The sequence below is a fragment of the Vidua macroura genome, chromosome 16 (assembly GCF_024509145.1).
Source record: "Vidua macroura isolate BioBank_ID:100142 chromosome 16, ASM2450914v1, whole genome shotgun sequence".
NCBI classification, from domain to species: Eukaryota; Metazoa; Chordata; class Aves; order Passeriformes; family Viduidae; genus Vidua; species Vidua macroura.
Genome location: NC_071586.1, coordinates 14,333,283 through 14,355,561, shown reverse-complemented (window position 1 = coordinate 14,355,561; position 22,279 = coordinate 14,333,283). Strand labels below are relative to the sequence as shown.

The 22,279-nt window shown below is 55.6% G+C and overlaps 1 protein-coding gene across 4 annotated transcripts in view; it reads right to left on the bottom strand.

Moving 5' to 3' along the window:
- RAI1 (retinoic acid induced 1) overlaps nucleotides 1–22,279 on the bottom strand; it is a 74,524-nt gene that overhangs the window by 14,375 nt on the left and 37,870 nt on the right. The gene's annotated exons all lie outside the window — the stretch shown is intronic.

Genomic DNA, 22,279 nt, shown 5'->3' with positions numbered 1-22,279 from the left:
CCCCCCCAGCCCCGCGTCCCGCCCCATTTCGGCGCTCAGCCGACCGGAGCAGCTGTTCCCTGCACACTTCACTTGCCCGCAGATGATGATAAATGGAGCTGGGGCTGCGCCGCCCATTGCGTGGGGGTGGGCGGATGTGGGTAAGAAGGAGGAGGAGGAAGGATGGGGTCCCCATCTCCCGCAGCCCCCCCAGATCACGCTGCTCCTCCCATCCAGCTGCTGGGGAATTCCCTGGGCAGGTCCCCCCCTATCCAAACCGCCCTCCCGGCGGGGTTGGAACCTGCCCAGGGAATTCCCGTTGCAATGGGGTGCATCCTCATCCCCAGATCAGTGTCCCATTTAGGGGCCACAGTCCTTCACTGCTGCCCCCCTCTCAGCTCTGCTCCTCCCCAGTGAGGAATTTTCCTTGGGAAAAAAAATCCACCGCCTGCGAACCGCACTCATGACTCAACGTTTCTGCTGGCCCCGGTTCCTCTGCCGCTTGCCAGGGGAAGCCCGTGGCCGCCCCAACCTCATCCCCTCACATGGAAATCCGGCTCAGCCGCCAGCTCCAGCCTCTCTCCCCTTGGTTTTTGCTCCTTTATTTTGAAAGGGGCTGGAGGTTGGGTCCTTGATGTCAGGGATGCGAGGTTTGCAGAGGGTTGGGCTGGGGAGGATGATGGGAGGTTCTGGGAGTCAGAGCAAGTTGCTGGTTTTTTTTTTTTTTTTTTCTTGGTGGTGGAAAATGTCAGTTGGTAAGGAAGGATTTGAAAAGGAAGGGAGGGAAAAAAAGGGGGAATAAGAGGAAGAATAAAGGGGAAAAGAAGAAAGAAGGGCGGGGGGGGGAAGGAAAATTAAGAAAAAGAAAATAAAAAAGAAAAAAAGAAAAAGAAAGAAAAACACAGATAAAGAGAAAGAAAAATAATTAAGAGAAAAGGAGAAGGAAAAAGAAAAAATGACAAAAAAAAAAAAAAAAAAAAAAAGGAAAAAAGAAGGGAAAAAAAAAAGGCTGAAGGCTCACAGCAACACAGATGCTCAGCCTGAGCCTTCCTGAGCAAATTCCCTCTCTGGAGGTGAACCATGTTCCACTCCAGAGCAAAATTCATGGCCGGATGTACCATGGAGTGAGGCTCCACATGATCCTGCTCCTAGCCAGCGGCTGGACATCGACCCTGGGGCTCTGAGGGGAAGGAAAACCAACCCTGCAGGAGGCTGGAAACACAGCTGAGGTTAGGAGAGCTCCAGCAATCCCAGTCTCCAAACCCAAATCCTGCTGCAGACCTGCCTGGAGCTGTCAGCACAACGGTGCCAGGGCACCAATGGGCACAACCATGGCCGTGGGGTTGTTGTCACCACTGTAGTGACCTCCAGCCAACCCTCCAGCCTCACCCCAAGTAAGCAGCATGGGGCCAGCACAGGGCCAGCGTGACAGCCTGGCCAGTTCTCCACACACTCACGGCTTTTTTCTTTACTCATTTTCTGCTTGACAGCTTGGGATCCTTTTTCCTTCCTCCCTCCCCTCCTGCTCTCGGCCTGACTCACTTCAATTCCAATAATAATTAACCATTCCAATCATTACTGCAACTGCTAATATTAACCCTCCCTTCTTCTCCCACATCCTCTTTGTCCCCTGCCTCAGTTTCCCCTTGAGGCAGGACAGAAGCTCCATCCCTGCCAGGAAAGGCGGGGAGCAGATGCCATGCCCTTGGCACCCTCCTCTGCGATGCTGATGCCCCAAGGGGTTCATGCTGCTTACAGCAAAAATAAAAGCAAATAACAGCTGTCCCAAGTATGGAAGAGGGAAAGGATCCTCATCCCAGTCCTGGAATGGTCTGCATCTCATGAGTTGGTTGCTCATGGATGTGGTTGGCTACACTCCCTGGGGAATGTGCCAGGGATGCCTCATGGTCCCCTGGCACCTACTGCTGACCCTTCGGCCCAGTGAACCCACCCCAAACCTGGTGGCAGGACCTGGCACCCACCCAGCAGCTCGGAGCTGGAAAATCCACTGGGTTGGAACCAGGACCACTCTCTAGCTGTGCCTCAGTTCTCCCACTGTAGAGCGGTCCAGGTTTGTGCTGGGGTCCAGTGTTGATGCTGGGAAGTGCCAGCCCAGGAGCAGGGGAATGGAGCAGGCTCGTGTCCCAGCCCCAGGGTCCTGGACCTCCTCCCCAGTGTGTCTCCCCATCCCCAACAGAACTGGAGACCCCAAAGGATGACAGGTGGCCGTCACCCCCAGGACATTTCCAGCTCTTCTAAATGTGCCACTGGGTCCAGCCTCTCTGGCTCATCCCTGGTCACAGCCTGTTTTTTTCTATCAGGAAAACTCAGCAAATTCACGCTGCCACATCCAAAACCAGGAGGCCTCAGCTGCTGTGGGATGGCTGCTGACAGCCAAGGACAGACCTTGGCACCATCCCATGCTTTCTCCCCATCCCAAACTCTCTCTCCTTGTCCAGGAGAAGATGGGGCTTTGTCCCAGCGTCCCCACCACGTCAGGCACATGGAACATTTATGGCTGTGTTTTAGACAAGTGCTATTCAATTATCACTGGTGATCCCAGAGAGATCCCCAGTCCCTGTCTCACTGAGACCTCCTCACTGGGATTCATGGTTATGGGGGGCATTACCCTGCCCTCCTTTTGCTTTCCTGTGGCAGCTCCTGCCTTCACTTTTGGGGCAGCCAATCTCACGACCCAGCAACCACCAGCTCCCCGTTGCCATCACAGCAAGATCTGTGAGGTGCCTTCGGACATGGGCACCCCGCAGATGCCACGTTTCAGCATCTGCCCACAGACAGGTCCGTGCACCGGCGCCAATCCCGGCTGCGCCGCTGCCGGGCTCTGCCCTGAGCCGTCCCCTGCCGGCAGCAGACAGCTCGGTAATGAAGCGTAATGCTCCGACACTCCCCTGAGTGACAGCGGCCAGCACCGCCTGTGTCCCCACGGCTCAGCACGGCCTCCTCCGCCTGCCGAGGAGGGGATGAGCATCCCCCTGCCGCAAGCGGGGCTGGGGGCTGCAGAGTGGTCACCTGCTAGGGGATGCTGAGTGGAATCCCCCGGGGGAAAGGAAAAATAAGGATAAAAAGGTGTTGAAAGAAAAAAATCAAGTTTAAAAAAAAAAAACAAAAACACAAAAGAAGAGGAGGTTGAAAATAATAAATTGAGGTTTGATGCTGTGTGGTAAATTATTTTGGTATTATATATTCCCCAGCTTCAAATCCTGAAGACAAATACTGGGGCAGGTGAAGTGGGAAGCAGATTTCCAAAGGCCTTTTCCCAGCTCCAGGTTATTGACTCTGTCAATCACGGCAGGCGCCGTCCCCACCTTTGGCACCCCGCAAAATCGGCTCCTTTTGTTCCTGCTGAAAAACTGGGGGCGGGGGAAAAGGAGGGGAGAGGAATTTGGGGCAGGGAACTTCCAAAAGAGATGATTAAGGAGTTAATCTGCCTGAAATAGATAAGGAGCTTAGAGCTGCTGGTATTTGACTGTCCAAGTTTGGATTCAGCGTGTCTTAAACACTGGCTGGAATGTACTTAGATATGACCAAAGTACATGTCCCCCCGAGGAATTACCAGGTTGCCAATTAGATTTGCTTCCCAGATTCACTCAAACCTTCACAAGCTTCTTCAGAGCAGGAAAATTGCTGCCTGTCCCTGGGGAGACGCAGAGCAGCCGCTGCTGCCTGGCCCCGCAGCCAGCACAGCGCAGCATGGCACGACACGAGATCCCAGTGGGCAGCCACAGGATTTGCAGGAAGGTGGCACAGCCAGGATGATGGCAAGGAAGGGATGGATGCCTGTGCCAGGGTATGGGGGCATCAGGCATGGCCTGGTGGGTGCTGCTGGGGGAATTTGGGTGTTTTTGGGTGCTTGGGTGTGAGAGCCTTGACATGGTCATGGTGCTGGTGCACTGGTGGGGCTTTCACCAGAGCAGGCTCAGCATTCCATGGGGTTGCAGAGCCACGGATCTCTCTACCTCCAACCAGGCTCACAGTGCTGCCACGCAGCCAAATCCAACCTAAAACATCCCAGCTCAACTTCCAGGCAGGGGACACAACACAGAACAGAGCCATGATGGCACGTGGGGAAGGCAAGCAAACACCAAAACGTGAACAAGTCCCTGTGGTGAACAGCTGGCTCCTGGTCCCTCTGGGCACCTGGCACACCACAAACTCACCACAACCCAATGCTCAGAGCAGTGAGAACCCCTGCCCGTGCCAGGCTGAGGGTCACCACTCAGGTCCACAACAACATCCAGCACTGGGACAAAGTGGAGGTAGAAAACCAAACACCAACCCCTGCAAAAACCCTTCACTATCCATTTATTTTAACCACTCCATTCCCATCCTTGTTATTTATGGTGCTTCATAACATGACGGTGAAAGTAATGAAGTTTGGGGGGGCTGCATGACCAACACAGGAAGGACCATGATGGAGGCTCCCACCACCAGCTCCCACATGCAGGCACCAACTTCCTTTCCCATCCTGGGCTGTATTTACTAAATCTGAGCTCAGTTTCTGTGCTGGCATCCCAATCCCATTGAAAAGTGTTGGGAGTGGCAGCAGGTCTCACCAGGCCAGTCTTGGCACTGTTGGAGTGGCGGCGGCACCGTGATGGAAAGTTGCTGGAACATCAGCTTTGGATGCTGAGTCCTGGTAACAGTTGCTATGTGAAACATTCAGAGGTGGAATTTACTGTCACAGTTAATAATAGATGAAGGTTTTAGAATTTTTGATGCTTTACATTTTAAGCTGTTTGATTTATAATGTTTCAGGTGAGGGTGGGGGAGGCAGGAGATGAACAGCAGCACGAGGTAAACAAAGCAAGTGGGGAGGTGGGCAAAAGGCTCCATCCATCCATCCATCCATCCATCCATCCATCCATCCATCCATCTATCCACCCATCCCCCTGCCCATTCCAGAAATGCACTGAGATGGCAAACAATGGAATGGGGTGTCCCTGCCAACCACCAAAACCAGTGAGCATCCTGGTGGAAAACCACGGCACGATTGGGATGGAGCCCCTCAATTCCACATCACACTTCATTTTGGGTTTTTTTTTTTTTGCCTGCATCTCTTCTCCCTGTTTTCATTCCGGCAGGTTGCTGGGTTATTTACTTGCTGGTGCTCCTCTCTCCTCTCCTCTCTTGCAGGTGTATTTCAAGTAGCTCCGTAAATAGCAGCGCGTGGCGTGCCTGCGGCGGGGCGCGCGGGTCCTGCTGATTAGGAATGCGGTGCCAAAAAAAAGAAGGGTCTCAATTCCCTGCCAAGTTGTCACCCTGTTTCCACAAAGAGGTGCCAATGTCCTGTGGGGATGCTCCCCCTGGATCCCAAGGGGCTGGTGTCCACTCCTTCCTGGAATGGAGCAGTGAGCACAGGTGCTGTGTGAAGAACCTTGGTGTCTCATGGTGTCCTCAATGTCCCATTTTGGGCACCAAAGCCCTGTGATGGCTTCAGCTCTGGCACATTTTTTCCGCTTCCTCCAAATGCTGGAGCATTCCAACATTTCCAGTGTGTGTGTGGAGCATCCCAGCGCCTCAGATGTGTGGTCAAGAGGATTTAATCCCAGCTCAGTAGGGCTTCAGGTCATGACACGAGGAGCAGAGTGGGACTCCACACTTCCTCCACCAGTGCTGGGCATGCAGTGACATCTTGACAAAACTGGGGGGTGGGATGGAAGAGAGGGGGTTCCCCTCTACTCCCCCAAACACAGTGCAGAGAGGAGATACTTTAGAAAGCTGCTGTGAGGATGTGGTGACTGGAGCCTCCAACACCTGAAGACATTCCAGCCCTAACCAGCTCCATGGCTCCTGCCAAAGCCCTGAGTGCACACAGGGGCTGCCAGACCCCTGGAGGTGGCTGAGGTGCATCCCACACCACCAGCACCCCCCAGCCCCTCTGGAGCCCATGTCTCCCCCAGGACTGAAGATTCCCAGGGGTCCTGGGCTGAACTGCCCCATGATGTCTCAATCAGGGCTGTGCATCGCCCCATTTACATACGCACATCCCGTCTGGAGCCGAGTATAATTTCCTTATAAAGCAGCTTTGACACATGGGGTAGCTCGCCTTAATGAGGAGGGTTATTCCACAAAGATCCGTCACTAATGGGCTTGGGGCAGGCAGAGCCCGTACATGCAGACTCCTGCTGCCAAACCCAGCACCACACCACACCTGGATCTCCCCACGGACACGGCATCCCCACCAGAATTACACCCACGGCTGAGCCAGCGCTGGCAACCTTGGCTTGGTGGGATCTCACCCTGATCCCGGTAGGATCCCGTGCCTCTGCCAGCTGCCTCTCTGCCTTGCATCAAAACCCACTTGGGGGTCCAAAAAGGCAACCGTGAGGCACGTCTTGGCATGGAAACCACTCAATCCTTCCCAAAAACCAGCTTGAGGGAGGGAGATCAAAGTCAGCACAGCACTGGAGTCCCCCAGTACGCACGAGGTACCTGAAACACCAAACCATCCACGTCCCTGTCTGCACAGGCACCCACTCTACCAAGGCACCAGCTCTGCCAGTGACCAGCCCACCATTACCACAACTGCCTAATTAAAAAACACATTAAAACCTGGGACTCCCCCAAGAGCAAGACCCTCCCTGCAGAGCCCTGACAAATTCAATGCACAGGTTCATCCCCCACCACTCCCCCAGGGACCCCCATTAGCGGCGGGTGCCTCGTTAGCCGCCGTTGTGCTGCAGCTCGTTGGTGGCGTTGAGCAGCTCTGCCCCAGACACCTTCTCCTGCGAGCGGAGGCGCGCTGCGTCCCAGGGCACTGTCACAATATATTAAGACGCGGCGCTAAAAATAAGCAACAGCAAAAATAAGCAGGAAAATCGCGGTCCCTGCCTGCCCCTGCCGGCCTCGCACCGGCGGAGCTCCCGCTGCCGCACGCGAGCTGGGGAAGCACGTCAGGAACGAGAGGATTTTGCTGGGTTTCATTAAAACGACGTGTTTTTCCCCTCCCTCCGCCCCCATCTCCAGCCTCTCTGTGGAGCGAGCCCCGCGGTGACACGCAGGACTTGGTGACAAATCATCCCAGGGGTGGGCGGTTTCTCTGCATGCTGGTGGTTCCGGGCATGGCCACAGCTGGCGTGAGGCCCTGCCTGTCCCTGCGGGGCTGGAGCACATCCTTACCCACCCCACACAGCCCAGGATGGGGCTCTTCCCTGCAATGGGGACACCCCAGGAGCCACAAGTGCTGCTCCATGTGCCCAGCCATGGTGTGCTACCAAAGGACAGATGGGTTTTGGCCAGCCTCGTGTCAGACACAACATCCAGGCTGGCTCCCCATTCCCAGAGCTCCCAAACATCTGCAAACACCCCATTCTGCCCGCTCGCTGCTAGCCAGGCACATGAGTGCCGGTGTGGCACAGCCCATGGCATGGGAGCTGGGAGAATCCTCTACCCGGGAATGCAGCTGGGAGCACCTGGGGAGAGGGCAAGAGGCTCCTCCCGCTGCCTGCTCCCCGTGGGGTACCATCCTCCACGCGGGATTCCTCGGGGCTGTCGGAGGCACGGGCAGGGACACAGCCCCTGCTTGTCTCCGGGAGATGAAAGAGCAGCTCCGGGCGCGGGGACGGCTCCGTGCCTGCAGCCCAAGGCGTGCGGCCGCCGCGCTGCCTCGGCTGCGGCTGGAACGAATGCGTGCACATACCTCTGCCCCGGCACGGCTGTTTGCTCTTCTCTTCCGCGGCTGTGATTGATTAAAGGATCAGGGACATCTGAGAATGGAGGCAGCAGCGGCAGCAGCAGAAGCAGCTCCCTTTGGACTTGGAGAGCTTCCTTGCCTGCTGCTTGCTGCTGCCGTTGCCTGTCAGGCAGCTTTTAATCAAGGTTTGCTTATATCTGCAAAGGCCTTTCCCAGAGGGATGAAGGGAGGAAAAGAGGGGGGGAGAGTATATTAACATGCCAGCCACCCTCCCTCTCCCTCTCCTTTGTTTATGGAGAGGGTCAGTGCTTGGAAACGGCTGGTGGGGACCGGGAAAGGCGCTTTGGGGGTGCTGGATTGTGGTGCAGCTCTTTGCGTGCCCAGGTCTCATGGCACAGCCAGGGGTAGGGAGGGCATCATACTCAGCTGGGGTGTGCTCAATAACAGCACCAGTCTGTGCAGGGAGCAGGACCTGGGGGCCAGGGCTTGGTGGCTTCCTCAGGGTGGCCCTGGATGCCTGGCATGTCCCCCCAGTCACGGCAGGGAGGGGACCAACCTGTATAGCCCCAAATCGGGGTTTCAGCCCAGAGAGACCAACACCAACCATATGCTGAGACCAGCACCGTCCATACACCAAGACCACTCAGGCCCCTCCATCCCACCCCTGGCCTCAGAACCTCCACCCTCATCCTACAGCTCACTGGGACTGCAGTGGGGATGGCCACATCACAACACCCCATCTCCCTTCTGCAGGGTGGGCTCTGGCAATGAAACCGGGGCTCAGAGGGACCGACACCAGCCCCACACCTGCCCCAGGGCTGGGTTTGCCCCATGGCACTGGGATTTCAGCACTGCACAGTCTGGGAGCACCCTGGCATCACCCACGGCTCCACCATCACCCACCACAGCCACCACCAGAGCCCTGCACGCCCATACAAGCCACGTGGGAGGACAGGTGACCCCCAGCCCCGTGTCCCCTCATCAAGCACTGTCTCTGCCTCCACTGCCATTCCTGCACATCACTTTGGCTCTCCACGTTATCTTATTGCTCAGCTAATGACCTGCTAAAAGTATTATGTGAAAAACCATGCTCTTAGCCAGCCATTAGACTGGTTAGGACCAGCGGGTCATGCTTTATTGCTTTAATAACGGAGTTTATGAAAGGTCGTCTCATAACTGATAACATGCATAATTTTTGTAACTTAATTAATGCTGCTAATATACTGGAGTCTCCATCAGCTGCTGGTGCAACTGATGCGCAGTTTGCATCCCGAGCAGGGCTGGGAAGAGTATCCCAGGCCAGGCTCTGCCTGCTGTCCTTGCCAAGCACACCCACAGTGGGAACGCAGTTCAGATCCACACCAAAACCCCACTGTGCCACCTCTCCACACTGGAGCATCCCGTTCAGAAATGCTCCAGCAGAGACTGGGAGTGCTGTGAGTGGGCAGAGGGGAATGGGAACAGATCCAGTTCCCAACCCCACAAGCCTGAAGGGAAGGGATTTCTTTGCTTCCACTCTGCCCAGCCCATGGAGAAGACAAGGGCAGATGTGGGACCTGCAGTCAGGGAGTTTTACCTGTGGAAGAACCATAAAACCTCAGAGGGATGTGAGCTGCTCCAGCAATCCCATACATCTCTGCCTGAAGTTACAGCTGAGCAAAGGAGTTTTGCCTTGATTGGGGATTTGTGGCTGTGCTCCAAGAAGGTTCCCCTGGGAACCCCCAGACTGACTCTGCTCCTCTGGTGATGCTAAGGACAGCCAGGCTGGCATGAGGCAGGATCCTGCTGGAACTGCTGCCTTTCTTCCCAGCACTGGTTTTTAAGGACAACCTCCTTGACAACAATTTTGACAGTATTTTTTGAGAATTTCTTTTAAGAACACCCTTTTGTGAGGCTGGTGAGGCACTGGCACAGGTCGCCCAGAGAAGCTGTGAATGCCCCATCCCTGCAAATGTGCAAGACCAGACTGGACAGGGCTTGGAGCAACCTGCTCTGGTGAAAGATGTCCCTGCCCATGGCAGAGGGTGGAAGTGGATGGTCTTTAAGTCCCTTGCAACCCAAACCTTTCTACGATTCTGTGACAAATACACACTTTACTCATTAAAAGGGAAAAAACACAAAAGCAAACAACTTCTCCCCACTACTCAAGCGCACACCTGGGGGGCTGAGCGTCCACGGGGGAAGCTGGGAATCAGACACATTTTCCAGGCAGCAAAATCAAGCCCTTCCCTTGCAAAAAAAAAAAAAAAAAAAAAAAAAAAAAGAAAAAAAAAATCATGTAAATAGGAGCCCAGGTGCATGCGGTGTGCGAGTCCCTGATATGCTGCCACCAGCAAATCTGGTGAGCTGTGAATCCGCGGCACCGCGCATCCAACGCTGCAAATCCGAGCTGCTCCAGTCGCCTGCTTAGTTTTGCAAATTCTTTCCTGCTGGCTGAGAAAAGCCAATATGTCTGCTGCTCCCGCTCCAGCGCAATAATTGTTCAGCACTGGTTATCATCCTGCCAGAAAGGCACGAGCTACCGCTGGGGCACTCTGCTTGCTGTAAATGCAGCGAGATGATTTCCTAGCAAATGCAAGTTTTCCAAGGAAGTGGGTGGAATCTGCTTGTCTCTGATTAGACAGCTTGGGTTTTTGTTTTCCTGGTGCTTTAGAGAGAGAGAGAGAGAAAGAGAAAGAGAGAGAGAGAGAAAAAAAAAAAATAAAAAAGGCATAAAATATGTGGCTTTGCATCCCCTCTGCCCTGAATCGCAGGCTCACATGCATCCAGGCGATGGTCCCCTTGGGACTCGCAGCTTTGCCCACACTCTGAGCAATGATCCCGTGGAATGAGGCTATGATCTTTCATCAATCATTGCCGAGCGCTTCTCCCTCCCGCGCCCGCTCCCCGGGCTGTGCCCGCTGCGAGCGCGCAGCCCCACAGCTCTGCTTCCCCTTCGTGCCTCCAAAAATCAAGGGGTGCAGGCTTGGCCCCCCAAGTGCCTGGGGGGTCAGGACTCTGCCTGGGCACAAGGGGCACAGGGCAGCCCCTGTTTTACCTTCCCAGCTCGGCACAACCAAGGGATGCTTGAGGGGGGATGCAGGATGACGGAGAGGCTTGCAGGACAAGAGGGTAAATCCCAAATTCTGGCGCAGCAACCAGAATAGCCAGGATGCTGCAAGGGAGGTGGGATCAGGACAAGCCCTGAGGCTGTGGAGAGACAGGTCTGCCTCCCCGCCCTTGCCAGGGGAGGAAAAATGACTTGAAATTAAGATTTCCTGATGTTTGGGGGCTTGGAGACCTTGACACCCCCTGCGTCCATCTGGCTCTTCCCCTCTTGTGGCAGCTCACTCCTGCGTTCCTGTCTATCCGTGAATACCAATTATGGTTTAGGAGAATGTATATCTGAGATGTGCAAATACAAAAGGCAGGAAATAAAAGTCATCTCTTACTGAAGAGGAGAGGTAACCATGACTACCTGGGACCTCATTTAAAACTGTGCCGGCCGCAGGCTAAAAGGCAACGCTTCCTATTGTTACACACGTTTACGGAAAGCTTTGAAAACCCGTTTTCCCCCCCAAAACCAGCTGGGAAGTAAGAATGAAAACGAGAATGGGAGGCAGGGTGGGGGGGCGGGAGGAGGATATAGAAGATATTTATTGGTGTTTGTGGGCTGGCTTTGCATCCCACCTGCACGAAAGCAGCCGGCGAGCTGAAACTTCAAATGAGCAACTCGGAAGGAGACGGAGCGCCAGCGCTGCGGCGTCGTGGCTCCGCTGCCACGTGGCAGCCGGCCGGGAGCCGCGCGGCACCGGCAGAGCTGCGGCTCCAGAGCTCTGAGGGGGACGCACCCCTGGAGGAAAGTGGGGTGCAAGTGAGCCTGTGAGGGCTCTGCATGCTGTAAACACCGCCAGGACGTGCTCAGGGTTTGCAGGGAGCTGGGAGCAGTTGGTGGGTCTCGGTGTTGGCAGCCAGACATGCTTTGCCCACTGTCAGAGCCTGCGGTTGGCTGGATTTTGGGAGTGCCCTGGGCTTGATGAGATGTCACGTGTGGTAGCTGCTGTTTGCATGCCAGATCCTGCAGCCTGCAGGAGGGATTCCCGGGATGGTGGGGGATAACTGGGAATTGCTGGCTGCCCAGCTGAACCTTTTCACCAGTCAGATCTGCAGGGCCAGGGGACATCAGCTCGTTGTCCTCAGCAAAGACACCCCATTTCTCCAACACATGTGCAACCACAACCTGTCCCAGCCATATCAAAGACCAGGAAAGCTGTCTGCCAGCCACCAGCCTCGTCAGGACCTCACATTGCTCTCGAGCTCATGGTTACAAGGCCAATGACCAGGCAGTTAAACTGATTTTTGGTTCAAAGGCCACCCCACCTGGCACACTCAGACAGCAGGAACCACCTCAAAACCAGATGCTGCTCTCTCAGGGATCTGTGCTGGGCACCAAGAGGCATCACTGTGGATGCAGACAAACGTGGTGCTCACCTCCACCCCCATCATTCCTGGGCACCTGCCACAAGCTCCCAGCAGCAAAGCTGTGGTCCTGAGGCCCCCTGTGCCAGCACCCCGGACCCACACCTGGGACCACACAACGGGGCTGCAGGCAGGAGCCCGAGCCAGGAATTATGGTCTGTACAAAAGACAATGACAGTGAATCTTGTTACTGGCTTTTCAGCAAACGTAATTCCTTTTTATTAGAAAATTAAAGGGTATGAAAAGCTTTCCAAGGCTGAAGAGCTGAAATGTGCTTTCATAAAATATGCGGCGTCTGATAAAACGGATTTGCTTGTCTGCCTGCCCCGGCCCCCTCCCCCTCCTGGCTATTATTCCTACTGGCAAGGTGATGCCTTTTGCCAAAACACCGACCCCAGTGTGGCCAGTGGAGATTCCTGGGGACCAGTGCTGCTCCCTAGCATCCCAGTCATCCCACCATGAGGCACAGTCTGCACCTGCTTGAGGTTGTGTTTGGGTTGGTTTTTTTAGCTAAATAAAACTCTGAGGGGTAGTTTTTCCCCCTCCAGTGTTGCAGGTGAAGGCTGACAACAACCCAAACCATCACCCCAAACGCAGCTGTGAGGATGCATCAGTTGCCAGCAGGAGAAGGTGAAGCCAGGCAATGGCAGACAGAAAGCAGTGGATTCCCTCAGACATCACACCAACAGCAAGTATTAAAATCTTCCTGGGAAGTTCCCTCCTGAGGAGAAAGTCATGTGCCCTCCCGTGCCCCGGCACCGAGCTGCACGTGAGAGGTGCCGAGGGCCCGTGAGTTGCCGGTGTCAGGCAGCGGGCAGCTGAGGTAACAGAGGAATCTCGACTTCTTCCCTTTAATCGTTCCCTCTCTCTGTGTCTCTTTCATCTTTCTGATGGTTCAAGTCAACCTTCCATGTCTGTGAGGTTAAAGATTCTTGCTATCTCCCACTTGGGGCTGTGGGGCCAGCACAGGCCAGGGACCACGGCACCGCAGAGCGATGCTGGCAGCCGCTGCTGCCTCTTCCACCCTTTGTGGGCAGAATGCCCCTTGCCAGCCCTCCACAAGGACCACAACCTTGGCACTCACCTCAACCCACCAGGTTTTTTATTTCCATTCCATTACCAGGTCAGTTTTGCCTCTGCAAGTCCCTGAGGATGCGTGGCAATGGGAGGCATCCATCCCCACACAGAGGTCCCCACAGGGAGGGTACAAAGGGACCTCACTGTGTGCACAGGGCTGGCACCCTCTGATGGTTTGCCACCCTTGGCATGGCAGAAACGGGGGAAATGAAACAACGTCCCCTGAGTGCCATCAGGGAGCTGGGACCTTGGCTGGGAGAGGACCTGGCAGCCCTGGCCACTGTCCCCAAATGACTCCAGCCCTGGCAATGTGACACGAGCAGGAGGCAAGGAGACAGCAGCACCCACTGCATGTGCAGGACAAACCACTGGACATGGAGTCATTGGGCTGGTGGGGACAAGGACAGGCAGACCCAGCTGTGTTTCTGCCACCATGCTGGGCGCCAGCACTGCTGCCATGGGGAGACACAACTCCAGCAGCAACACCATGTCCCCACATGCCCCCTCAGTTCTCTTGCAAGCAAATGTGCCATGACCCAGCTACAGCATCCCTTTCCCACCCTGGGTTCCCCGTGCCACTGCGGGCTCCCGGTGCCACTGGCAGTGCCGTGTGAGTGCTGCCCGGCCGGCTATTACCACAGGAAAAGCTGTAACACTACAGCAAACCTCCCTGCTCAGCCCTGCTACAAATCAGGGTCAGGCGGCAGCGCTGTTAGACAGAGCCTGCCGGTACGTGCTCCTGCTCCTAATGTCCTCCTGCCACACACTTAATGGGGACACACAGGAGAGCGACGTGACGAGGCAGAGGCTGGGCCCCACTGCCCATCTGGGGGCTCCCGCCCTCAGAGCCAGCTCCCCACCACTGGCAGAGCTGAGGGTTAGCACCAGGGAGGCATGGCCTGGGATGTTTTCTTCCCCGGGGCTGCTCTGGCTTTACCTTTAACATCTGCAAATGTGGTTAAAAGTTTGCCGAGCCTATTTTTAGAGCCTCTCACCACATGCGATTTCTCCATCGTGAGACAGGAAATGCTGATGAGGCTGTTCGCCTCGGAGCTGCTTTCTCCTCCCTGGATGGCCTCTGAGCTCCTCTGGCCTGCGTGGTGCTGCCACGGCCACTGGTGCCTCTGGTCCTCACCTCCCAGGGTGTCCCACAGTGGCAGCTATGGCAAACCCAAGAGCTGAGGGTGACAAACTGCTGGAGGGTGCTGGCCCTGCACCTGCCAGTACGGTGGTCACACCGAGCTCCCCATCCATGGTCCCTAGACAGTGGGGGGACAAATGTGTCCCAATACCACTCAGGGACTTGAAGGCAAAACTGATCCAGGCAATGGAAATAAAAAAACCTGGAAGATGAAACCAGGCCCCAGCATTATGGACCTTGTCCACCATCTTGCCTCATGCCTCGGTTTCCCCAAAGGAACAAAATCTTGCTTGGCTGCCCACCCCAGAGCAGCACTAAGAGCCTTGACCAGGGGATACATCAGCACTGGGCAGGGGGACTGCCAGCAAGCAGACCCTGGCGTGGGTGTCCACTCCTCTCCCTCACACCCAGTGCCCCCAGCATGAGCAGCTGAGCGTGTCCCCCGCCATCACACCCAACACAGAATGCTCTGGAGCCAAAGCAGACCCGGCTGCCCCATGGGGCCCTTCCCGGTGCCCGGGTCGGTGTCGCGGGCTCGGCAGCACGGCCGGGCGGCGCGGGTACCCGCTGTTTGAATGTCAACACCTCGTTTATACATCTTGATTGGCTCTCATCAGCCATGCTGCGCTACACCTGATTGCTCCGAGCCGACGCAGGGTGCCAGGCTGCAGCGCCTAATTCCAGTTAATTGGCCCTTCATCCGAAGCAAAACAGAAATACAGGAATAAAGAAACAATAAAGCATCCTCCCCCGCTTAAAAAAAAAAAAAAATTAAAATCTTGGCGTTCTGGGGGTTGGTTTTATTTCACAGCCATGAGCAAGGCCACGCTGTGGGCTATGGGAATTCCTTCCCTGGAGCGCTGGACTCTGCGTGAGCTGGGAGATGCTTTGCCATCCCACAGGCTCAGCTCACTCGTGCTCCCCCTCATCCCACAACGAGCCCTGCGTTCGTGTCACGCTCGCCTGTGCTCCTGCTCCCGCCCGCTCTCGCGAACCACTGAGGCTGAAATTTCAATTAAGAACGAGAAATAATTACCCGCCGCTCCACATTTCCTCTAAAATGGTAGCCAATGCCGGCAAGCCGAGTCACCGCCTCCTGCCACGTCCTGGCGCTCACCGGCGGGCTGGCATTCGGATGACATTTCCAGGATAATGCCGGCCCAGCTGCCGCACGCTGGTGGCTGCTCCCACAGCCATGCCGGGAGGCCGATGCCTGGAAGAGATGCTCTCTTCCTCGGTGGCTGCTGCGAGCCCCTGCTGCCCTGGCTCAGCCTTTGATCCCTCTGCCCGCTCCCAGCCGTGCCCTGCCTGGGCTGGGATGCTGGTCCCCTGCTCTCCACCTGGCAGAAGTGATCCGTGATAATGTCTTGGCTCATCTCCTTCCAAGCCACACGTCACGGGGAACCACCATGCTGCTGTCCCCAGCAGCCACTGTGCACAGGGCTGGGGCACATGGGGATGTTCCCCTCACTCCCAGGAAGAGGCTGAAGTGCTGGAGTGTGTCCAGAAAAAGGATCTGGAGCACAAGGAGCGGCTGAGGGAGCTGAGGGGGGGGGTCAGCCTAGAGAAAAGGAGGCTCAGGGGTAAACTTCTCACTCTCCTCAAGTCCCTGACAGAAAGGAGCAGCCAGGTGGGGGTCGGGCTCTGCTCCAGGTAACAAGCGATAGAACAAGGGGAAATGGCTCAAGTTGAGCCAGGGGCCAGTGAAGTTGGACATGAGGAAAAATGTCTTCACCAAAAGGGTGGTCAGGCATCAGAACAGGCTGCCCAGGGTATTGGTGGAGTGTTCATCCATCCTGGAAGTGTTCAAAGAAATGTCTGGATATGGCATCTGGGGACATGGTTTAGTGGTGGGCTTGGCAGTGTTCGGTTAATGGTTGGACTTGATGGTCTTAGAGGAGTTCCCAACCTTAATGATTCTGTGATTCAATGATTCTATGCAGGATGGGCAGCACTGGGGCAGGCAGCAGCTTTGGCTGCACCTCTGGCGTGTGGAACAGCATTGGGAAAGGGCAGATGGACCCAGTTTCAGGACATGTCCCCAGCCTGGGGACACCAGCAGTGTGGCTGTGTCAGCCTCCCCCATGGTGCTACTCCAGGCGGATGCGCCAGCCCAGCGCTCACCAGGGCACCTCAGACCTGCCCACAGCTGCAGAAATCACACTTCTTGCACTGTTTTAATTTAGCACAGCCAGAAATAAGAGGAACAAGCTCCATCGGGGTTGGAAAGGGCACAAACCCCAATCAGAGGATGATCTGGCACCACACAAGTGCTCCTGCAGCTTTCCTTGTCGAGACAGCCTGTCCTGGCTTCAGCTCATGCCCTGTTGGGGTGACACAACCCTGTCACAGTGACACAACCTCACCCCAGAGAGCTGAGGGATTTGCAAACCCTGGGAGAAGGTAGAAATGGGACACTGACCTAGGTACAAAAGGCTCCTCCATCATGAGGATGGATGAGAATGAGGGAAGAATGAACAAGGATCCAGGCTGCAGCAGAACCAGCTGGTGTGGAAGATGTACCATGTCCCCAAAACCAGACCCTCTGCCATCAGTGTAGAGGGTCTCTTATTTTCCCTGGATTCTTTCCCATTCCTCTTCCCATAATCCAGAGCTGGGGGGCCACTGCAAAGCCTGCAAGCCCCGTGACTCCAGTGGCAGGAGATGCAGGAGCCCTGGGCAGCGATCACAAGAACAGGGAAAGCAGCAACCTCAGGTTGCAGATTAGCTTCATTTTACAGCCAGGGAGGCAGAAACCTCCCGTGGTTCAACATCTTGCTGCAGACCACACAGGGAGCCTGGGGAAAGCCAGGGAGAGGTCGCAGGTCTCTGCGGGGTGAGAGCATCCTCTCCCTGGGGAGGGAAGGAGGGAGCTCAGAGCCAGCGGGGACCCCACAGCAGCCCCAACCCATGGCCGCACCCCAAACCTCACCCGGGGCCGCATGCTGCACCCCTTCCCCCTCTGACCCCAAACGGTGGGGGCTGCAGAAACCAGTTTGGCAAAGAAAGAGAGGCTCTTTACCCAAGTTTAAATGCACTTCCCTTGACTCGGTTCCCAGTTCAGCGTAGAGGAGACCCAGCTTGGCCGGCAGCCACGGCGCTCAGCTCTGCACGTCCCCGCCGAGAGACACATTCCTCAGCACTGCAGCTAAGTGCAGCACAGCCTTTGAGGCCTTCACCCCTCCTTCAATGATAATTTATGCCCTCTGACCCAACTCCCCCTTTTAAATCAGGCTGATCAATAGAGAAATCAGACAATCCTTTTAAGAAACTATCTCATCTGATCCTTCCAGCTAATGATCTCTGCTCTCCTTACAGCTGTTTGCAGATCTGTAGCCTAGGCTGCTAGGGGAAGCAGGAGGGAAAAAAGCCACTGGGCCAAATTCCTCCTTCCTCAGTCCAAGCAGGAGCAACAACAACGCTGATGATTTGTGTGGAACCAAAACAGGAGATGCCAACTCCTGTTTTTTGGAAAACAAGCTGAGCATCATGCTGCAGGGAAGCACTAGCTCCCAAAATTTGCTCCCTCATCCATCTCACCACCAAACATGCTATTCTCCAATCCTGGGAGCCCTGACAAGACATCCTCACTCTTTTTACAGGTTCCAGCTTCCAGGCTTTCCAATGCCTCCCCTCCAAAGAAAACCCAGCAACACAAAGCAACAACCCCAGATCTGGTTCCTGGCTGAGCCATGGACACCCCCACCCTGCTCTGTGCACAGCAAGGCTCCAAGGGAATGCTGTGAGCACTGGGATCTCCATCACTTGCCTGGAAAACCCTCACCCCTCACAGAGATCCTCACTTCACCAGGGCAGCAGAAGCTCAGGGGTGCAGACACCTGCCCATGGAGGAGCTAAACCAGATCAGTTGAAGAGGGAACAGTGTCCAGCACAGCACTGGGAGCAGTGTGGCAACATCCATGGAACAGCCTCCAGAAGGGCTTTATTGATGGCAGCTGCATTTCTATTTAACTGGCAAAGGAACAGGGTTAACCAGTGAAGAGGGAAGCATCAGAGAACCCTTGAAGTCTTCAAAGTAAATCAGCTCCTGGAACAAACACACTCGGTAGGCAAATGTCCCCTTCTCCTTTGTGTGCACAGAGATATTGACATTTATTATGATGCCCAAACCACCCAGAGGAAGGATGCTTTCCTTGCATCCAAGGGCCATTTCTCACCCTGGCAGTGTCACAGGGATTTCTCCCCTGCCAAGGCAGAGAAGCCACCACTCCCTCCTTTAAACCACCCAGGAGGCAGGATGGGACCGTGTCCTGGGGATACTCAGCACCTTCCCAGCCCCACCAGGAGCCAGGGACCAGGCTCCAAGCCCGGGACACCTCCAAGGTCCCCCCACCATCTGTCCCCTCCCACCCAGCCCTTGCTCTGAAGCCCAAGAGCAGATGCAAAAGCCAAGGGGTCTGAAGGGCTGCGGCAGCACAGCACGGTGCAGGTCCTGCCACAGCAGTCACAGTGAATTACAAGGTATTAGAGCCCCGCGCTGCCGCGTCTCTGTGCAGCAGCAGTCACGGTGAAGGACATGCTATGATAGGACTAGAGTCTCCTCTGGAGAATCCAGTCACCAGCCTGGTGGAAGGCAGTGGTATGAGAGGCCAGCCCTGTTCTATAGATCATGTAGCGACAGGCATGTGAAGGACACGCTATTACAGGACGAGGGGGGCTGAGGGCCGTGGGGTTTGGGGAGGGGGGACGGCTGTGCCTCGCTGGATCACTGAGTGCCCACGCTTTGCGAGCCAGCAGCCGTGAACGTTTTTAATTATGCCTTCCTACTTTATCGAGCATCTCATTTTCATTTACACGCCAGCCATCTCCACCTGAGAACGTGGCCACTGCTGCTCCTCTCCAGCACTGCTCCCATATTCCCTCACGCATCAGCTGGAGGGACCCGGCGGAGCTGGAGATCCATCCTCGGCACAGGGGACCCATTTGGTGACAGACCTGCCCTGCAGCTCCCCTGCGCTCCCCACATGATGCCAAGGATCGTAAGGGAGCTGGGCAGAGCCTCCCTGATGCTCGGTGTCCCTCCCTGTCGGAGCAGCCAATTTTAGTGGCTGCCATAAATGCAGCAGGAGCAGTGTCCTCTGGTGAGGCATCGAGCGGTGACTAAGAGCGGAGATGACAATAAAGCAGAGGAAGCAAGGTCTGACTGCAAAGCAGCAAACCACCCCCCCCTGAATCCTGCTCAGAGGCACTGACTGATGATGCCCCTCCAAACCAGAGCCTGAGCCCAGTGAAGGAGGGCTGGGCTCTCTGGGGCTCAGGATGAGCCCCGGCGCAGGCTCGGTTTGGGTGGAAATCCCATAAACAGGAGGGGAGAAAGGCTTCCCCCATCAGGACACCGGGATGGAGTTCAAGCCTCTTAGCAAAGCACACAGGGAGACTTCTGTACAGCCCCTACAGATAAATCTACCCCCTGAAAGCGTTCTCAGTGGTAAATGCGGTAGAGACTGTGCAGGACTTGACAGCTCGAGGTGTATTTATGGTGCTTTGGCACCGGGGATACAACCAGTTGGGATTTTTGCTCGGCTCTACCACTTGGGCATAGCACAGCCACAACAAACCCATTTGAATACCTCTTGTTTCAAGCAAGGCAGAGATCCAGCCTATTCCCTGCGGAGCAAGCACCAGACCTGGGGCCAAATTAATCTCCGATGGATCTCCATCAACTTCATGGAGTTACAACTACAATTTGGCCCATGCCTGACACGTAAATCTGCTCATTTTTCTTCCAAATCGTCCAAATACCGCAGCATTTGTTAGCGCAGGAGAGGGGACGCATCCTCCGGGAGAGATCTCTTTGGATACCGCGCCAGCCCTTTCTTTTTTTTTATTTCCTTTGCTGCCTGGGATAAAAGGCAAGCGAGACAGACCGTGGTACGTGTTTGAGCTGTTTGGGAAAGAAATAGGAATTTCCTCCTGCCATTCCCAGTCTTTTGATAGGCAGGTGGGATGCGAGCAGGAATAACTCAATCAAGACAGAGCAATTTTTAATTAATTTGTGGATCCCTTCACCGGCTGATTGCCTTGGAGACAAAAGGGAAGCCTCTCCTTTAACACTTGTGTGTGCCTGGTACTCTGAGCCTCCCCTTTTCACCGGCACATCTTTGGTCTTGAAAGCTGCACAAAAGGAAGAATTCCTTGATCTTTTGCCTTGGCTTTTGCTAAGATGGAGACACACATGAGGGGGAGCTGGGCTGGGGGGTTTTTTGGGTTTCTTTTATATTTTGGGGGGATTATTAAAGCCCAAAATTCACGTAGAGAGAGGTGGGGAAGGAAAAAATAAAGAAGGGAAGGGGAATAAAAACGCTCAAAGCTAAGAAAGGAGAGCATTTTCCGTCAACACCTTCTGCCCAGCCCGCTCCATCCCCAAGGGGAGGGAGTTGAAAGGTTCAAGCTACATCAAGTGGTGAGTAATGCAGCGGGAGGCTCCTGCTCAGGGCTGGGCTCTCGCCCTCCACCACCCTCCCTGCCCCATGCCCAGTGCTGGCGGGGCAGAGCCCAGCTCACACCCTCCCCTTCTCCCCCCACCAGCGACCGACCGTGGGGATGCGGGAACTTCCAAGGCAGTGAGTGACACCACAATTATCGATTGCCGGCTGCAAAGGCTTGCTCTCGCCTCCCCCTCTCTTCTCACTTGTTTTCTTCTGTGCAGCAGTGCCAGCCTTCAGAGACTGCTGCTGTAAAAGGCTCAGATTGACGGGGTGTCAAGATATCCGCTGCCCCTGGCTTTTAACGTTCCCTTGCAGGGGGGAGCGGGAAGAGCCCCTGCACCGGTGAGGGGAGCTTGGATAGCTCCAAAAGAAAGGGAGGAATGAAAAGCCTCCCTCTCTCCTCCGTTGAGGAGATGCTCTTGAACCACAAGCAGCTTTTTCAGCCTCAGCTTGGCTGCGTGCGTCTCGGAAATCTCAAGATGCTGGGAAGGAGGAGAGGCGATGTGCCAGCCGGCCCCTGCCAGTGCCGGCGTCCTGCCCAAAATCAAGGCACCCAGGAAACACACCACGCTCCCCAGCAGGTGTCTGTGGGGTGGCACACACACCTGACCACCCAGCAGGTTTGGCAGTGGCCATTTTAAAGGTGGGGAAGACAAGTCAAATCCAGGCCAGATAAGGTCACCCAGAAGAGGCTGCAAAAGGACTGGGACACCCCAGCTTGGGCAAATCCTCTGCTGTTCAACACTGACGGCACAAGGAGTGCCAGATCACAGGGTTTTCCTAGCAAAGACTGGCAAAGCAGGAATTCCAGGTGATCCCCGGATCCCCCACCAAAGGCTGCGATGTCACCCTGCCCAATGGCCCTGGGATGGTCCCTTGCCAACCCTGCCCCCAGCTCAGCTGGCCACCCACAGCAAGTGCCATCCCTGCCACAAAATGGGGATGGTCACCTGCCTGTGGAGGTGTTTGTTTGCAAAGCCTGGTGGCACCCTGGGACCATGGCTAAGTGTTATGTGCTGGAGCCAGGGGCCTGAAATTAAAGCCGGCTCCACGGCTGTCGGTGTCGACACCTGGTGATGGGAGGAGAGGGATCGATGATGGAGAGTCTGTCGCTCCTGATGCATCGCTGTCAGGGTCAATACACAATTCCCGGGGAGATCAGATGTCCAGGTTAACTGTTTTGCCTCCCTGCTAAGCCGATGGGCTGGCAGGGCCCCATCCTGCTCACACATCCTCCTCCCCAGCCACGCTCACCCCACAGCCACCAAATGCCACTGACGGCAGCCCTGGGGCTTGTGGCTCTTGTTTTCACCCATGCAGAGCTCAAGTGTAGTTCAAATGGGTGCCCAAGGCAGGGACAGCAAGGACCTGCCCCCCAGGAGCTTTTGGCTGCATCAAACCAGCCCACTGCCATGGACAGAATCACCATGGGACCTCGTGGGGACACAGGACTTGGGGACACAGGCCAGCAACTCCTCTGGCCAGCCGAGGGATTTGGGAGGGGAAGTGGGGGGTGATGAG